Below are 12,331 nucleotides of genomic sequence, written 5' to 3'. Positions count from 1 at the left end.
ATTTTGGTGAACAACAATGGCTGCCAGTCTGCCATCTTGATTCTGACAGGGCCAGTTTTTGGGCTGAAGATGTGTCTAGGGTAGATACATGTGTAACCCAAATATCAAGACATTACCTTGAAGCGTCTTCAAAACTTCCCAAAATAACTGGATTCCGTCTACGGACAGACGAACGGACGGACGAAAAGTGAACGCAATAGCCCGCTGGGACTAAAGTCCTAAGTGGGCTAAAAAAGAAATCATAAGAGCTTATGAAATAAAATCTTATAAAACACAAAAAAGTTTATAATCCTTATTATTTAGGGTTATGACTTGGTGATATAATGCTTACCGAGATTGCTTTAATCAGAAATGCAGTGTATAGTTTTGATGTGTGTCTCTGGAAAAACTTGTGTAATTTAGTTTTTATCGCCCCTGCGGTGACAGGGCCATAATCAAAATCGTCGAGGAACTCTTGATCATCATCTCCATCAGTATCATGGCCTATCTCTTTCGCAAAATATCTCCTCAGCGCTTCCCATTGTTCCAGCATCCTGCTAAGGGCTGGGCCCATAATCAGCCAGCCTGTAGCCACATGCTTCAGTATCGTATGATCTGGCAGGCTGCATTCCTTCTGGATGGCTTGAAAACTTGCAGATCTTTTACTCGTTTTGGTTACATACCAATGCAGCTGGCGTAATAGGGCATCGAAGTCAAATAAAGGCTGTAAACAAAAGATATGCGCACCGATTTCAAACGTTGAAAGTATAACAATGGTACAGCAGAATAGCAACTACAAGTTTCTAGAACTTTAACTTTATTGAGTTTATGTCATTTGATTATGTGTAAACCATAAAGCAGCACGTGTAAGCTGAACGAATAAGGCTATCCTATCTGAGTTGATGAAAATAAGAAAATGGTGAAATTACTACATATTGTAAATGAAATCAAAAGTAAAATCTTAGTTACCTTAATGGCTGTATTCAGGCCTTTCTTCAATGCTAAATGGAGCAAATGATTAATGCATCCTGCGAGGTGTACCTCTTTTTGGTGATCTCTAACATATTTTATTACACCCTTGTGTCTTCCAACATTGCTATTTGTGTTATCACACACAAGCGAAAGTAGATTCTCCCATGGTATAGCGTTCACTTCTAATTCTGCTTTGATTATATTAAATATTGCCTCTCCTGTGTGCGACTGATTCCATATTGGGTTAGCTAACAGGTCCACTTTTGTTTCTAACTGTTCATCCACAAATCTCACAACGATTGGATAATATGTCTCTTGTTTGTACGTAGAACCATCTACACCAAGAACAAAGGGAGATGATTTCAATCTCGATACAGTAGATGACACGATATCAGTTGCAACCACATTCACAATATGAGTTGTTTTGGTGCGACCGCATTTATAATTCGTAGCATTCGGATGGCCAGGGAACATATCTCTGAATAGCTGCCCAGCCTTATCGGAAACTGCGAGAGGTAAACTGTTCATAACCACAAAGACTGTGAATAATGTCTCGGCCTTGATCAAACTTTCTTTCTCCTGGGAAGTACTAAAAAACTTTGTGATTTTTTCCACATTAGCTGCTGACTTGTGTTTAGTTGTGGAAAAATGTTTTTTTTCAATATCATTAAGGCCACCATGCGATATGCTGATATGCGAACCACATCTATCACAGTATGCGTAATAACGGCCTAGCGAACTAGGTTTAATAAAAGAATATTTCTGAGAATATTCGTTCTTAAACCTCTGCTTTGTTTTACTAGATTCATTTTCTTTGGTTTATTTTTTGAGGAGGCTCACGATCGTCATCGGTGTCATCACCAACATCGGAGGGAAAAGGTTCTTCGTCTTCGACTTAAGATCTTGTTTCAGTGGCAGTAAATAAATCCATTTCTGTTTCACGAAGAAACGACATGAAAATGGCAATAAGCGAATATATCAATTTCCGGCATTAATTCCACGATACTGTCCCAGAGAGACTCCACGTATGAAACTGAAAGATACAAACAGTAAAAAGTCTCTAAATCTACATGCAACTCGATGGTGCTGTCATCTGCCAAATATGCGAACTAAAAGTTTACTTTGAGATGCACTGCTCAAAAGCATCTTAAATTATCTTTTTAAATCAAACTAATACAAGAGTGACAACATTAAGGTTCAAACTAACAAAGCAATTGCTTACCGAAACATTTCAACCACAAATAACGAGTCCACACGTTGAATCTAACCCGGATCTTCGAATGCTCATCGCGCTGCGAAAACGAGCTAATTACCGCAGTAAACCGATTCTTCTCCGAAACGATGCGGAGCAATTTGACAATAACGATCACATTTTGCCACATGTAATAATATTTTCACAAGAATGATTTAAAACAACGTATTTTAAAACGAATGAACTTTATTTTGATTCTTGTAACGAATTAAGAAGCTGCTCTCCTACAACGAAACAATCGTGTGCCATGCGTAGATAAAATCAATAACACAGCTACTCTCATACACACACACGCGCGCTAGTAAGCGCTGTTTATCGCCCGACCACGTACACAGTATATATAGCGACACAATCATCCACCGCCCGCGTGCATATAAATTCCCCACCTTTTCAATTCTGTTCTACCAAGTCATCATATTGTGTTACAACGCGCTGGCGGGTGGAAAATCGGACATGGCCGAAAAAGGAAAAAAAAAAAATCGGAATTTTGTATACCCGATCGTATCGTCGGAATTTCTTCACGCAAATCGGGAGGGTTCCGAATAATTCGGGAGGGTTGGCAGCCGGATCGATCTGGATTATCAGCTCGCCAGTCGCCGGTATTAGAACGGTTATTAAATAAACGCGTTTTTCAATAAGGTCAGTTCATAAGCTTTCCAGCGATGTATGATATCTGATGATTTACGTCCGGGAACCGCATCAACTCATCGTTTTTCGTCGGAAATCGACAACTCCAAGACGTCCTAGTAATTCCGGCTTTGGCTATTTTGACTCGTTTTTTTGGGGTTTGAGTCGTGATTTCTCAGGTGTCTCTTATCCGATCTTGTGGCAGAAGGTCTCAAACGAAAAAGTAACCTCTTAGGAATGAAACGAAACCAATTTCGTGCGAATCGGTCGATGGGTTACGAAACGAAGTTTTCGGTCATCCTTATTACCTAGATGGCGTATTTTACCGAGATGAAATTAAATATAACACATTCATTTATTCCTTATCGATTTTTACAATTGAAATCATATTATATCAGTAATAAATGCCTGCTGGAGTCATATTTTACATATTTCGTCGGATATTTTTCTAGAAAAATAACTTTTAACTTTACCGAGATGAGATCGTCGATCAATCAAATTCAATGAAATTTTATTGCTAACCGTGTTAAGGTATTTGAAGTCAAAAATATGTAAAATATGACTTCAGAAGGTATTTATTACTGATATAACATGATTACAAGTGTTAAAAACGATAAGGAATAAATATATATGTTATATTTAATTTCATCTCGGTTGATCTCGGTAAAATACGCCATCTCGGTAATAAGGATGACACCAAAGTTATGAGCAATTGAAATGAGGTCAATTCTAGTATGTCAAAATGTTAGCTCCCTTTTCTTTTTTATAGGTGGTACCTAGGATACTGGGTCAAATCTTTGATTTTGGACCCCCAGCTATCGTGACGAGCCCCTGTGGACTGGTGGAGGGGGGGGGGTACGAAAGTGCAATAAAATAGCGCCAAATTTTATTTTTACAGGAGCGGTACGAACGTCGGAACGAAGTGCAATAGCGGCGTGCTTCTTTGTCTTTTAGACGAAGGCCAATGCCATTTTCCACACATTACCTGCAATATTATTCTTCCTTACTCAGTCTCACTGATTCTACACATAACAACACCGACAAGCAAAACTAGGAAGTTTTTTTTTCTTTTACTCTCTCTCTCTCTCTGACCCGAACCCGAGCGCGTTTTAATCAACCAGCTATTAAACGACAGTAACAAAATCCTACTGCTCAGGGTATACAGTACAAACTTTTTGGATATTCGTCCTTGAGCGACGGATTGCCGAGAGGTTGTAGCGTACACTATGAGTTTTCCGGTTTGCTCGGCTACCCGTACTGGCGGGGTAGTCTAGAGAGGCCAATGAAAACTCCGGTTTGCTGAACTACACATCTTTGCGGGGATGCGGTATGATGTTTGATCTGACAGTTTTAAGTGGTTAATGGGTGTTTCAAGTGCTTACAACATTATGAGTTTTCCGGTTTGCTCGGCTACCCGTACTGGCGGGGTAGTCTAGAGAGGCTAATGAAAACTCCGGTTTGCTGAACCACCCCTCTTTGCGGGGATGCGGTATGATGTTTGATCTGACAGTTTCAAGTGGTTAATGGCTGTTTCAAGTGCTTACAACGATGCTTATTACTTCGTGGTACATGGTGGTTTAAAAAAAGATTTCATAATAATACGCTCACCGCGTGGGCTTCGTAGAAAGACCACTACCTGTGGCCTTCCCAAATTTTAATTGTCCTGTCCGATTTGGTTTCATCCAATTGAGAGACTGCCTTTTCCAGTTAGGGCGTTTTTGGATCACGTCACTCCAGGAAATGACTTAACGCTTTTGGGCCCCTTCGTCGGTTCCACATGTTTCATTTGAGCTTAGACCACAATGGTGACACCATGATGGTCAGTAACTGACCAATTGAGATATCCCCGAGTCTGACCACTTGACTTCGAATTTCGTAAATTTATCATGTAATGTTTGTTTTCAAACCACTAAGGAATCATCATTGCAAATTCATCACTGACCATCACTGACCACCAATGACCAATTCAAACTTCTCGAATATGAAAACGATATACCGCGTTATGGTGTCAAACTAAAAAGGATTCGCCACTGAAAATTCATAAATTGACCATCACTGACCACCACTGACCAATTGAAACTTCTTGAAAGAACGATATACCGGTACCGCTTTTGGTGTGAAACTAGAAAGGATTCGCCATTAAAATTCATAAATTGACCATCTCTGACCACCAGTGAAACTTCTCAAATATCGTGGTCGAATTCGAAAGTGCTTGTCGTCGTATTGCTATTTCTAGAAACCAGCAGAAAGTTTTGCTACTGTTTTTGAATGGCGTTGACATGATGGAAATTTATTACCCATAAATGGGTTACACATCTGGATCACAGCACCTCACTTGCCGCAGTGCGTTATTTTCACTGCATAGTAATGCTAATACATAAACTTTTTTACTACTTGACTCGAATCATCTGAACAGTACCGCGTTTGAAAACTCAACGAATAGAAAATGTTTGCGGGATGCGCCTACAAATAAGTTATAATAAGATTAATTAATCGATGCATGAAAAACAATTAAATCACAAGGTGACTAACACCCGTCTTTCAACCAATCTGCGCGATACCAATTAATTAAATCATTAAACGCATTGAGTTCCTAATATTTGAAATCATGTGATACAATAGTTGTTCTTTAGACTTGGCCACTTTCATTTCAGAAAACCGCGTACTAGACCAGTGGTCACCGAGGCATTAACCATTCCTTCAAGTTTTGAAAATTCGATGGTAACGCGGATTCTTCGCCTCTAAAAACTGTTTCGTTAATAGTTTTCTTTATATTAAAAGTGTTCATAGGAATTGAAATTTGGAGCGATATCAGTCTGTAACCCTTTTTCATTGTCAGTTCTTTTTTGGAATTCAAGTAGATTAGTGAAAATATCAATGATGAAGTTCACTTATTATCTCAAGTACCGTTTTTACTGTCGCATGCGAGTCGAAACAAAAAGATCTATCCAACTGCATATGTTCGGGTATAACCTGTGATATCCTTCAGTATGTTATGAATATCTTTAAAAATTTGTGTTCTAGTATAATACCCGAAGGTTTAACTATCGGACACATAAAAGATTCGCCATAATCAAAGTTTTTAAGAAAATCTTTCTTCGAGAAAGAAAGATCTTTAAAAGAACGATTGGCGTCAAACTAATCCATAATGGACTGTTGTGAATTTATTGAATAATCCACCTGAGAAATTTTAAGATTTCGAAGCGAAATTTATTCATATAAATCAAAAATGCATAAATAACTTGACGTTATTTGCGGGTCTCATGAAACACTTTCGTGCGCTCTTTTTAAATCTAAAATAGCATAAATACATGCGTGTTTCGTTATAAACAAGGTTAAATTCCAAACGCACATGAAATATGGAGCCTGTATCTCATACGATATACACATCTTGAATTTTCTCTAACTACGTAGGCCCTTTCCAAATGGGAATTGTTCAGTTTTTTAACGGCCGACATTCAGAGGCACCTAAAAAACCGGTTGTATAGCACTTGAGATTTTCAGTGTAGGGCACATCTCACATCGACTCGGCTCGCGGTCGGTGGTTTAATGGGAACACATCTGGTTGTTACTAGTTTAACAGTTGACGAATTCAGAAAACTTTTTTCAAATGTCTTTGATAACTTTTTAAACATAGTATTCCTCTTAATTACATTTCGCTGATTCCATAGATATTTTTTTCATGAAAATTGCTCCAGTTATAACGGATTTAAACATAAATGTAAAATGATTATTTTTAAAATGTTCAATTTTCTCCGATTTTGAAGAAATTCTGACACAATATCATCTCCACTCGACACATGATTTTACTTCGGCGCCTTTGAAGGGAGTGTCACTTGTTGTTGAGTTCATATTTAGTCAATAAAGAAGATATGCCTGACTCCTTTTTAGAATTTAGATTTCGACGGATATCATCAAATTACTAGAAAGGGACAGCAGCTTTCGGTCATCCGCAAAAAAATACCTAAAATGCTCTCCTAGGGTTATGGAAAAACATGTCACGAAACATACGGAAAATCCTTTGTTTGGTAGACTGAAATTATTGAACTCTTAAATACGTAGCAACATTCAGAGAAACAAAAACATAAGAATATATTCTCGCCCACCCTTTAAAAAAACAACGTGATTTCAATTGAAGATGACACGTAGCCTCATATCAAATGATATGAACGCAACAGAGCCTATTCATTCTCTTTACGAGGATGGGTCTCCACATTAATAGGATACGATACGAGATTCGTGGGTACGAATGATGAATACAACTGATAAAGCGCCAATTTCACTGATTCTTGCACATAAAGGTGTTTTAGAGTAATCTAGTTAACAGGTGTGTTTTAGGAGTATTTTGAATTTAAACTCAAATCGGGGTTCATGACGAATATTGAGCATTCTAGGGCTGGAGCAAGAAACGTGTGGGATCGTCTGCCAATGGTATCACCAAAGAAATAATAAGGAGCCAGTCCGTGGTGGCTATTGAAAGCGACGACCGCATGTGAATGCATTGATTGAATGACATTTCAAAAGTCAGATTTTATAAAATTGAAGATGATATATGGATAGGTTATTCAATATATACTGGTAAAAATGATGCCCTATATGTGATATAAATGTTCAATTAAAAGTAGAAACCGAATCCATACTTCAGTCTGATATTGTTATAACATCAAACACTCAAATTTAATCCTTTGTTAGATTGGTAGCCAGTGTAGATGAGCAAGAATAGTGGTCCCTAATTTTAATGTGGACTGTTCAACAAGTTGGGGTTTGTGAAGAGATGAATGAGTTTAAAATGGAGTGGAATTTAGATAATACTGTTTGAATGTCTATTACTCAATCTTTTTATTGATCATAAAAAATTGTGGTAAAATATTTGACTCTAGGGTTGGTTTTAGATTGTATCTCTCCACGCCAGAGGTAATCACGGATATTGGACTACACAAAATTCCTTGTGTACAGCTCAACTTTTTAAATCCCTGGAAAAGCTCGCCACGGATATATCTCAGTAATGATTAATTTTCCCACAAATTCTCCCCTTCGAAAAACCTAAACAACCAATGTACGCTTGCTCTAAGTTTGCCAATGCACTATTGTTACCTTTTCTAGCTATTTGCACTAGCTGTTTGTCGCAAATAGATTGCATCCTCTATTACAGGAGTAAAGGATACAGCTCTGGGACCCGTTTCTCAAAAGATAGTTTAAATTAACCATCATCCAATATGATACATGACTAAATACATTGAAAAAGATCAACTATGTACACATTTCAAATTTCAAACCATGTTTTATCATTAGAAAATTACGACACAACGTTCGATCTCTCACTAGAGATAATCTTTTTGAATTTGTACACTGAGTTTTCGTATCGTATTATCGTATTTTCAATTCTCTGCTTTTGAGTCAACAAGTACAAAGTTATTTTAGCAATGAAAATTTAATTGTCATTATAAATGTTAACTATCCACTGGTAAACTTACTAACTTTTGGCAACTGACCTTAGATCGTGGAATGGTCTCAGGTGGCCTGCTGATCCACTCTTTATTTATACTACTAAAGAAATATACAGTATAAGACGTAAAAAGTATATGAACATATTATTTATCTTTATATCGCGGATTCGTGTACGTATGATTGAAAAACGATATTCTATCGAATCTCATGGTACTTATGATTATTGTGTATTAGCAACCCTCCACGGATACGAAGCAGCCTAGGTTTACATCCTACCAAAATTATCCTCGGAACTCTCAGCATTATTTCAAGGGTCGGTCTTAGAAAATAAACGAAGGACGTGTTCACAGGTTAACGAGGCCAAAAATCTTCCCCAAAATTTCAAATTTTTACAAGCAAAGATAATATACTTCATGCTTTTGGTGCAGAAAAAAATACATGTCCACAAAATGAAAATTGTGTTTTCAAAGTAAACGATTGAGTGTGGAATTGTTTCGAATTCAAGGTTTTCCCATTAACACTCCGGTTTTTTCAATAAGATAAGTCAAACTATTGTTGTGATGGCTAGTTGAATACTTCATCATTATATTGAAAGATATGTTATACTTAATGCATATTTTCTTAGGACTTACAGCTTTCTCTATAGGTTAGCATTGTGATCACTCAAAATTAACCATAAGTTTGAATTCTCACTGATCTACTACATCTCTATAACAAAAATATATTTCATATCAGGCAATTAGCTTTGATCTGTGGTCAGTGGACAGCAGCTACGAAACATTTAAAACTACTACATTATCATTCCATCTATTCATGTATATATAATATGATATGATATCTTCTTTGTTCAGTTTAAAAGTCTTGATCGTAAAAGTTTGACAAGTCTCGCATGTTGGTACCGATACGCACGTTCACGCGAGTGAAATGTGCACGTTACAGGCTCAAATGCGCACGTTACAATTACAAATGGAAACGTTGTTCGTTCAAAACCCTACGTAAAAATCTTATGCATTTTAGCGGAATTTCAAAGTTAGCTCGCTACCTACAACAAAAATCGGACAAGACTTTTTCAAGCGACAAATTTAAATGTAAGAGCTAGTAGTACCAACGAAGGATTCACTAAACATATAAATTACTTATGGGGGTTCTGGCTAGCACTGGTAACTGGTCAGTACTGGTCAAGCATTGGTCAGCTAAACAATTTTTAGATTAATGCCCACATCATATTTGACACCAAACAACTTAATTGTTTGCAAACAAATAATTTACTATTTGGTCAGTACTGGTCATGCATTGGTCAGTTAAAAGACCATGGTCCACGCCACATTTGTTACCAAACATGATTGGATTGTGTCGTTTCGAAAATTTATCTGTTGGGCAATTTGTGGTCAGCCCTGGTTCGTTAGGTTCTTATTTTGCGGGCATTTTATCTCGAACCACCGAAAGACCGAATCACTAATTAATTCACCAGATCGTTAATTGCTGAAAATGAAGATTAGTGTTTAACTAATAGTCCTTATCTGAACAAAATGTCTCTGGTATGGGTCCTATGGAATCATGTCCTTAACTGTACACCGTACTGTATGTTTGTACTGTATCTTTTTATGTTCACTACTACCGTAATTGACTATGATGTTTTCAAGTGGTCTTAAGTACCGCTAATAGCCGAAAGTCGTTGATTTATGTGAAATTTACATACAGCGCCACCCGTTGATAGTAAAACTAACCCGAGCAATACGGGTGTTAAATAGATACGCTAGCAAACCGGCATTCTCATAATGAACGATGCTTATTACTTCATATCGTACATGGTGGTTTAAAAAAAGATTTCATAATAATACGCTAAAAGTGTACCGCGTGGGCTTCTAGAAAGCGTGTGGCCTTCCCAAATTTTAATTGTCCTGTCCGATTTGGTGTTGTCCAATTGAGAGACTGCCTTTTCCAGTTAGGCCTAGGGCATTTTTGGATCACATCACTCAGGAAATGACTTACGCTTTTAGGGCCCCTTTCATCGGTTCCACATGTTTCATTTGAGCTATAGACCACAATGGTGACACCACGATGGTCAGAAACTGACCAATTGAGATATCCCCGAGTCTCAAACACTTGACTTCGAATTTCGGTTTTTCAAGTCATGTTTCTTTTCAAACTACTAAGGAATATCATTGCAAATTCGATAAACTGACCATCACTGACCACCACTGACCAATTCAAACTTCTCGAATATGAGAACGATATACCGCGTTATGATGTCAAACTAGAAAGGATTCGCCATAAATATTGAGAATTAATAAATTGACCATCACTGACCACCACTGACCAATTCATACTTCTCGAATATGAGAAAGATATACCGTAGGCCTACCGCGTTATGGTGTCAAACTAGAAATGATTCGCCATTAAAAATTCATGAATTGGCCATCACTGACCACCAATGACCAATTTAAATTTCTCAAATGTGAGAAAGATATACCGGTACCGCGTTTGGTATGAAACTAGAAAGGATTCGCCATTGAAAATTCATAAATTGACCATCACTGACCACCACTGACCAATTTAAACTTCTCGAATATAAGAACGATATACCGGTACCGCATTTTGTGTGAAACTAGAAAAGATTCGCCATTGAAAATTCATAAATTGACCATCACTGACCACCACTGACCAATTTGAACTTCTCGAATATAAGAACGATATACCGGTACCGCATTTGGTGTAAAACCAGAAAGGATTCGCCATTGAAAATTCATAAATTGACCATCACTTTCCACCACTGCCCAAGTGAAACTTCTCGAATATCGTGGTCGGAATTCGAAAGTGCTTGTCGTCGTATTGATAATTCTAGAGACCAGCAGTATGTTTTGCCACTGGTTGTGAATAGCGTCGACATGATGGAAATTTATTACCCATAAATGGGTTACACATCTGGATCACAGCACCTCACTTGCCGCAGTTCGTTATTTTCACTGCATAGTAATGCTAATACATAAACTTTTTTACTACTTGACTCGAAGCTTGAATCATCTGAACAGTACTGCGTTTGAAAACTCAACGAATAGAAAATGTTTGCGGGAAGCGCCTACAAATAAGATATGATAAGATTAAAATCTATGGTTAATCAATGCTTAAAAAAAACTATTATATCACACGATGACTAACATCCGTCTTTCAACCAATCAGCGCGATTCCAATTAATTAAATCATTAAACGCATTGGGCAAACTAATATTTGAAATCATTTGTTACAATAGTTGTTCTTACGACTTGGCCACTTTTGTTTCAGAAAACCGCGTACTAGACCAGTGGTCACCAAGGCATTAAACCATTCCTTCAAGTTTGAAAATTCGATGGTAACGATATTTCCGTCAAAAAAATGTTTCGTTAATATTTCAAGTTGACGTTATTTGAGGGTCTCATAAAACACTATCATTGGCTCTTTTTTAATCTAAAATAGCATAAAACATGTGTGTTTCGTTATAAACAAGGTTAAATTCCAAACGCACATGAAATATGGAGCATGTATCACACGATATACACATCTAGTATTTTCTCTAACTAGGCCCTTTCCAAATGGCAATTGTTCAGTTTTTTTAAATTCAGAGGCACCTAAAAACCGGCGGTAGCACTTGCGATATTCAGTGTAGGCCACATCTGTGATGATGCACGGTGTCAACACACAATGTATGAACTTGTAAGATCTTAAGATCCGGAATCGAGAACACGAAAAAACCTGAATAGCGAAGTTCTTCGGTACATCACGTTAGTTTATTTCATAGGTGTAGTCAATCGTCACACGCAAAGATATATATGAGTTAATTATAAGAGAGTCAAATCAATTCCAACAATTTTTTATATCGCAATTTTGTTCGTACTGTTATTTATCCAGACTACCAGTAGAAGAATTTTTAGACCTGAAAGTTTTGGCTTTGGTATGTTCAAAGTCCAATCTTAACCAACCAACCCCGCAAGTTAAACTCAGGGGTATTCTATACCTAAATGTCACAGGACCAGGGGTCACGTGATTTAAACTAGTCATTTTAGTGGAGGAAACCTT

At 37.4% G+C, this 12,331-nt stretch overlaps 1 protein-coding gene across 4 annotated transcripts in view; it reads right to left on the bottom strand.

The window, feature by feature from the left end:
• Nucleotides 1-3,964, bottom strand: part of LOC141900770 (structural maintenance of chromosomes protein 6-like) — a 255,440-nt gene extending 251,476 nt beyond the window's left edge. For all 4 annotated transcript variants that reach the window (XM_074787796.1, XM_074787797.1, XM_074787798.1 and 1 more), the window contains exon 1: nt 3,816-3,964. The gene's annotated coding sequence lies outside the window, so the exon portion shown is untranslated. The remainder of the gene's footprint in view (nt 1-3,815) is intronic.
• Nucleotides 3,965-12,331: the final 8,367 nt, after the last annotated feature.

The sequence above is a fragment of the Tubulanus polymorphus genome, chromosome 2 (genome assembly GCF_964204645.1).
Source record: "Tubulanus polymorphus chromosome 2, tnTubPoly1.2, whole genome shotgun sequence".
NCBI lineage: Eukaryota > Metazoa > Nemertea > Palaeonemertea > Tubulaniformes > Tubulanidae > Tubulanus > Tubulanus polymorphus.
This window is presented reverse-complemented; position numbering and strand designations above follow the sequence as displayed.